This window comes from Grampus griseus, assembly GCF_964374135.1.
Source record: "Grampus griseus genome assembly, chromosome: 1".
Lineage (NCBI taxonomy): Eukaryota > Metazoa > Chordata > Mammalia > Artiodactyla > Delphinidae > Grampus > Grampus griseus.
The window spans coordinates 71,207,615-71,215,548 of NC_139017.1; positions in this window are offsets into that span (position 1 = coordinate 71,207,615).

The window sequence follows — 7,934 nt, forward strand, 5'->3', positions numbered from 1 at the left end:
GTGTTTCCCTCCCCCTGGAATGCCAGGCTTCCTGTCTCCCAGTGCCTTCGGCCCTGCCACACCCCCACCCCCCATCCCCAATCCCATCCCGCCTCACTCGTCCTCAGTCACCATGGCAACTGCATCTCTAAGTGGGAGGGACTAGAATCTCCCCATATTCTTCCTCCTCCTTCCCAGTGTCCCCCTGCGCCCCACCTTCTGCGGCTCCTGGATCCACATGTGTGGAGGAGGCAGGGCTCCGGATGTGGGGGGAGGCAGGAGGGGGCACACTAACCCCTGGGGGTCCTTGCTCAGCTCCCTTGCCCACCGTCAGGCAGGCACCCCAGTGCAGATGTTCCCCAGCTGGGTTCAGGGGGTCAGGTGGGGCCATTTCTCCTTTATGGTCGGTTTCTCTGTGTTTTCCCCATTCTCTCGGGAACTGTGTATAAGTAAGGGGGTCACACCTGGATGCTGGTCTGCTTGACCCCAGGCAAATTTTTGAGTTTGCCAATGAGGATGCAAATGAACCCACAAATATCTATGCAAAGAAGCCAAGAGACAGGGTCTCTGTCAAGAAGCCCAAGAAGCCCTCTTCTATTAATATTATCCTGGCTTGCATGGCAAGGGCTCCATTGCCAGGTTCAGGTTCTGCCATTTCTTACTAAGCCACTTTACCAAGAAGATGCCAGAAGTCTTCTTTGGCTAACTCCCTGAGACCTATTAGGAGAAAGTTTGTGCTATAAGAGGAGGGATTGAGGGAAGACTTCAGAAAGGACTTTCCAGAGGTCCAGATGAGATAGGGCTAAAAAGAGACAAGCCTGAGCTGGATCCTTTCCCATCTGTGAGGCAAGCAGGGGTCTGGGTGGAAGCTTTGGGAGCTGGGCCTGGTGTCCTTTTCCAGGCCTGATCCTGAGCCACTGTTTACCAGAGTTCCCTCCTGTTCCCCCTTGGCCTCAACTTCTTCACTGGTAAAATGAGGAGTTGAAAAAGCCCCTTCCAGGGGACTTCCCTGGTGGTCTAGTGGTTAAGACTCCATGCTTCCACTGCAGGGGGTGTGGACTCGATCCCTGGCAGGGGAACTAAGATCCCACATGCCCTGTGGCCAAAAAAAAACAAAAAGGAAAAAAGAAATGGAAAACAAAAAGCCTCTTCCAGGTTGGCCTCTCTCCGCCTGTGGGAAGACTGTGAGAAAAGGTACCATGGGACTGGGGAGCAAGAGCCCTGGATCCGGGGCTTCCCTGGTGGTGCAGTGGTTGAGAGTCTGCCTGCCGATGCAGGGAACGTGGGTTCGTGCCCCGGTCCGGGAAGATCCCACCTGCCACGGAGCGGCTGGGCCCATGAGCCATGGCCTCTGAGCCTGCGCTTCCGGAGCCTGTGCTCCGCAACGGGAGAGGCCACAACAGTGAGAGGCCCGTGTACCGCATAAATAAATAAATAAAATTTTTAAAAATTAAAACAAAAATAGAGCCCTGGATCCCAGGCCTGCATACCTATAACTTGCTGTGTGATCATAGGCAGGGCACTTGCCCTCTCTGATTCACATAGGTAAAAGGATGGCTTTCCAGCCTACCTGGAAGCAGCTTGGCTTATCTCTAGACTGAGTATTTTTAGGAAGAAGGAAGTGAGTGTGCTGGTGCCGGCCCAGGGCAGAGAGTTTCACAGGCCAAACCTGGTTCCCCTTTAGATTAGGTCTGGGTTGGGGTGATGGGTGAGCATATCTGTCCGGGGCAGGGCAAGAAGCGTCTGTGGTGAAAGCAGAAGTGGACTGAGCAGAGCTGCTACCACTTTCCCCCACTTCCTGACATGCCATCCTGTGTGCCCTCAGCCCGAGGCCCTTGGGAACTCAGAGGGGGCCTACAGGCTCTTCTTCCCCAGGACTGGGACACACGGCAGGAGGGGAAGAAATGATTTGGAATCAAGGTGGCAGGGATTAGAGGAAACTGGGCTAGGGCAGGTTGGACTGCAGAACGACTTTACACCCGGCGGTGTCCTTGGCCCCCATCTCTTTCCCTTTTAGGGGAATTGCTCACAGTCTCTGTGGCAGAACTGGAAGGGACTACATTTCCATTTCTGAAAAGGGAGTAAAGTAGGGGGGGCCTACAGCCCCCGCCCCCAGCTCCACTTCGTTCCAGGTTACCCAGCTGGGCTTCGGGGAACCTCTCCTGGCTTTGACATATGGAAATCAAAACTTGCAGGCAGGAGCTAAGTTGTCTTGACGAGGGAGCAGGGGCTTAGTCTCCGGTGGGGACTGTGGCTGTAGTTAGAAGTTTGCTGGGGTACGCTGGACTCCCAAGTCCCCTGTGTCTAGTTCACTGGGGTAGAGAAAGGAGAACCTTTCTACAGCCTAATCTCCATTTCTCCTGCTGAGGCACACACAATTCCATTTACTCTGGTTTGCTTAGCCTCAGTTTCCCCATCTGTGGGAAGGCGGCGTCAGGGCCCTATGTCTTTAATTTCAGGAAGAGCAGGAAATGGCTGGATGGAGGTTAGCAAATGAGGGTCCCAGGAAAATAAGATGGGGGAGTGAAGGGTGAGGATACCCAGGCATCCTGCCCCCTAGGCTCTGTCCCTCAAGATACCTGGGGCTACCCTTCCCCCAGTCCGAGGCCGGAGGACCACTCAGAGGGCCCCCTACATTATCCATTGAAGTTGGCACACAGATATTCCGTGTCCATAGGGCTAGGAAACTGACATCCCACGCCACCCCATCCCACCCCAGGGACCACGGTCCCCCTTCCCCACCACTTTGAAGCCTTACCCCCAGCCCAGCAGTGGAGACCCTAACCCAGGCGTCCAAGACTTCCAGCAGAGTCTGTACCGGGCAGGGGGCGGAGCAGAGGCAGGCAGGACAGGGGGAGGGGTGGGGGCCCTGCCAGCCCCCTCCAGTGCCCCAGTTCCCAGGCAGCTCTTAAAGGGACCAAGGAGAATTAGCTAGGGGCAGCTTAAGGGGGTAGATGTAGAGGAAAGTAGGTGGTGGGGAGAGGATTAGGTTTGCCAGGGACAGGAGGGCCAGAGTAAGGGGCCTGACACATCCTCTATTCCCCTGGAAACCCCCAGACTCCTCAGTCTAGCCCTTTCTTCCTCCCATACGACCCCCATTTTGGCCACCCAGCTTATGACTACCACCTCTTCGAATCCTGGCCCCTATTCCCCTTGGGCCCTTGCCCACTTCCTCCCCCCTTCCCCATATTCGTGCCACCTCAGTCTCCGGTGAGAGCTGCCAGCTGGCACTGACTGGTACTAAGCACGGAGAATCAGCCCAAGGATTGTAAGGGACTGAGGCCTGGCCCCAGAGGGGGAGGGGAGGCCAGCACCTCAGAGTCAATTTAGGGTGGGGGAGGGCAGGAGGCACCTTCCCCTCTCAACTACCTTCTAAGTCTTGTTTCCTCCGCCCCTCCCTGGGTAGGGGTCACTGAGGTGCTGGGGAGGCTAAGAGACAAAGGGTCCTGGCTCAGCCCCTCCCCCTCCTACTCCCTGATCAGCCGTCAGGGTGGTGACATAGAAAAGGAAAATGACTTAACCAGTTACCTCTGGCCCTGGAGGGGCAGGGGGCAGCTGAGAGAGACATATAAGTAGAGGGAAAGAGAAGTGGAAACTGAAAGACAGCAGTGAGCCAGCAGAAAATCTCAGTTCTCACATCACTGCTCTGCTCAAAAATCCCCCCTGGCTCCCCAGTGCCTGTGGAATTAATTTCAAACTCCCTGACTGGTGTTCTAGACCTCCTCTCATCCCTTCAGCCTGGGAAGGCTCCGCCCAGTCCACTTGGACCCTGCCTTTCCTCAACTTTCAGTTTAGACTCTATGCCCTACCTGGGATGGTATTTCTCCTCATTTCTACCTGATAGAAATGTTCCATGCCCTCCCCACAAAAGGACCCCTTCCTCTGTAAAGCCCTCCTGGGTCCTCCCACACTATTCTGAGTTGCCACAGTGTTTTGTGGGAATCAGGAGTCCTGGAGTGAGCTGGGTGACTTCAGGTAAACCTCTCTTCTCTCTGGGTCTCAGCTGCCTCACTTAAAACGGGAATACTAACAGTCTGCCCCCTATTGTTTTGGAAGTAATTTGGCTAAAGGTCTCAGGTTCTGCAAAAGTGCTCCCACTGAGTCTATTTCTGAGTCTATGCAGTTACAAATACTTATAAATCACCTACTATATTGTCAGACACTGCACCAGGTACTGGGGATTCAAAAAGACAAAAACACCTATTCTCAGGTGTATGTATTCCAGTATGGAAGACAGAAAATGAACAAATATACAAACAAAATATGTCCAGTGATGATAAGTGCTCTGGAGAAAAACAAACCAGGGAAGGTGGCTCAGAATGAGGAGGAGGATGCTGTTTTATTAAATTTGGTCCGGGAAGGCTTTATTAGGTGGTGACATTTGAATAGAGACCTGAAGAAAGTGAGGGAACAAGCAAGCAGATATTTGATGGGAAAAGGGGTCCAGGCAGAGGGAACCACTAGTGCAAATGTCCTGAGGCAGTCGTGTGCTTGGTGTGTTCTAGGAATTACATGGGCAGTCACTGCAGCTTAAGTAGAGTAAGCACGAGGGAGAGCCTTGAGAGACGAGCTGGAAGGGTCGTCATGCCTGGCTTTGCATGCCATTTAGAGGACTTTGGCTTTTACACTGAGTGCTTTGGGAAGGCTCTGGACGGTTCTGAGCAGAGGAGTGACCCAACAATTAAAGGACCACTCCGCTGCTCCGTGGAGAATAAAGTGTATGGAGCAAGGGCAGGAAACTAATGCCATAACCCAGACAAGAGATGGTAGTGGTGGTGAGAATGAACTGGATTCCAGATATATCTTAAAGATGGAGTTGGCAAGATTTACTAATGGACTGAACGTGGGGTATGAGAGGACAAGAGGAGTTAAAGACAAACTCCAGGGTGTTTGGCCTGAGCAACCGGAAAGAAGAGTGGTCATTGGCTGAAGTGGAGAAGATTATAGACAGAGCAGATTAGAGTGGAGTGGAGGTGTAGAAATCAGCATATCGGTTCTGGACATGTTAACTTTGAGAGCCATTAGACTGTCAAGTGGGTATTCAGGTCTGGAGTTCAGGGCAAAGGAATGAGCTAAAGGTATAAACTTGAGAGTCACCAATATATGGATGGTATTTAAAGCCATGCACCTGGAGGAAGTCTCTCAGGGCCTAAGTGTAGACAGAGGAGAGAAGAATTGAGCCCTGGGTCACTCCATCCATCAGAGGTCGGGGAGAAGAGGAAGATTCAGCAATGTCAGCTGCAGTGACAAACAACGTCAAGGGAGATGAAGACTGAGAAGTGGCAGCTGGGTTAGCAATGTGCAGGTCATGGGGACCTTGCAAAAGCAGTCTTTTGGGAATGAAGGAGGAAGCAGATCAGCAGCTGAGAGTGAAGAGGGGAAGTCTGAAGAGAAAGGACAGGTATGAAATAGCCATCTGGAGAAAAGGGATGAGTGGGCTAGGGACAGGAGTAGCAGGGGAGGGAGTCCCAGGGGTGCGTGGTCATGAATTTAAAGACCAGTCAGCAGGGGAGTCATCAGAATTCCATCCGAAGAAACTACCTGAAATCTTTAAAGACAAGACATTCACTGCAGCATTATTTACAATCATAAAATTGAGAATTAATCTAAATGTCCAGAGAGGGTGGTTAAATGAAGTGTTGTATATTCATTCAGCATTAAAAATGGCTGCAAAACACAATATATTTGCAAAACATATGACTTAATAGCTATAGATAGATAAAATTGAGAGGAAAATCTTTCTCCCTTTTTTTTTTTTTTTTTTGCAGTACGTGGGCCTCTCACTGTTGTGGCCCCTCCTGTTGTGGAGCACAGGCTCCGGATGCGCAGGCTCAGCGGCCGTGGCTCACGTGGCTCACGTGCCCAGCCGCTCCGCGGCATGTGGGATCTTCCCGGACCGAGGCACGAACCCGTGTCCCCTGCATCGGCAGGCGGACTCTCAACCACTACGCCACCAGAGAAGCCCCATTTCTCCCTTATCTTAAGAACCAATATGAAAAAGATAATCTTGCCAATAGAAAGATGAGCAAAAGGGATAGAAACATGTTATTCACACCAGAAGAAATGCAAAAAACCAATATATGTGGATGGAAAAGAGGTTTCAACTTCTCTTCAAAGAAATGCAATTTGAAACACTAATGAACTATAATTGTTTTCCTAACAAGATTAAAACTGACAAAAATCCTGGTGTTGGGAAGAGTTTGGGAAAAAGTGGGCTCTGCTGCAGGTGAGAATGGTAATGACCCAGTTTCTCTGGATGACACTTGACAATATTATCAACGGCCTTTATAATATGTATATACCTTTGTCTCAGCTAGTCTCCTTCTTGGAATTTACTTCTTGGAAATGCCCAGAGATGTGTGCAAAGATGTCTGTTCCAGGACACATTATTTACAAGAGCCAGGAGAAAATTGTAAATATATGTATATATTTGAAAATTGAAAACAAAATGCTTGAAGGCCTTCCCCCATAGTGTTCATAGTGTTTACCCCTGAGTAGTGGCAGCACAGATGATTATAATATTTTTCTTTCTCTTGTTCTACCCTCTCTGTAATGGCCAAGTATTACTTACATGATAGGAAAAGAGTCAATGTTATTATTATTATTTTTAACAAATTTACTTATTTATTTTTGGCTGTGTTGGGTCTTCGTTGCTGCATGCAGGCTTTCTCTAGCTATGGCGAGCAGGGGCTACTCTTCGTTGCAGTGCACAGGCTTCTCCTTGCAGTGGCTTCTCGCAGTGGCTTCTCTTGCTGCAGAGCATGGGCTCTAGGTGTGCGGGCTTCAGTAGTTGTGGCACGAGGGCTCAGTAGTTGTGGCTTTTGGGCTCTAGAGCGCAGGCTCAGTAGCTGTGGGGCATGGGTTTAGTTGCTCCGCGGCATGCGGGATCTTCCCCGACCAGGGCTTGAACCCATGTGTCCTGCATTGGCAGGCGGATTCTTAACCATTGCGCCACCAGGGAAGTCCCAAGTCAATGTTATTTTGAAATAACTTTGGAAAGTGCTTATGCATGTTAACTGAGAATAGCAGAATCAAAGTTTAAACCACGGTGAGACCTTAACTATGTAAACTATCAATAAATATATGTTCAGGAAAAAAAAAATCTGGAAGGAAATCCACCCGGGGTTGCCTCTGGGTGATTGAAAGGGATGACTTCTTTTTTCTTCTTTGTAATTACCCGTGTTTTCCGTTTTACTACAGAGTATGTGTTACATGTTATTAACAGCAACAAAATTCTTAATAGTCATTTGTGGTCCGCTGAGTGTCATGTGAAGTAACCACGTGTGCGACGCACCCGCTGGGCTGAGTCGTAGCTACCAATTCGACTGCATGGTCGGCTTGCCGCAGCTTTTGCGGACTTGCCTTATCGCTCTGCCCTCCTCAAGAGCCGGGACCTTGCCGGCTGGTCCTGGTGCTTCCCAGCCCACAGTGCGCACGTAGCCTTCTATGTTCAGAGCCCGCGCCATCCATCGGGGTCCTGCTGGGCTCGGGGGGAACCAACGGCGTGGGTGGGGCTCTGGCGCCCCCACGTGTCCATCCCAGGAAGTCCTCATTTATTAGAGACACAGGGGCTTCCGTGGTGGCGCAGTGGTTGAGAGTCTGCCTGCCGATGCAGGGAACAGGTTCCCCGGTCCGGGAAGGTTCTGCAGGTTCGTGCCCCGGTCCGGGAAGATCCCACATGCCGCGGAGCGGCTGGGCCCGTGAGCCATGGCCGCTGAGCCTGCGCGTCCGGAGCCTGTGCTCCGCAACGGGAGAGGCCACAGCAGTGAGAGGCCCGCGTACCGCAAAAATAAATAAATAAATAAATAAAAAAGAACAGACACAGGACTCCAATGATGCCCAAGACCCCATACCCACTTGGGACCCCTGAGGCCTTCGCCTGGGACTGAGAAAGGGTTTCCTTCTTCGAAGCTGCCCACCTCAGAAAGGGACCACTTCCTCAAGCCCACGCCCCA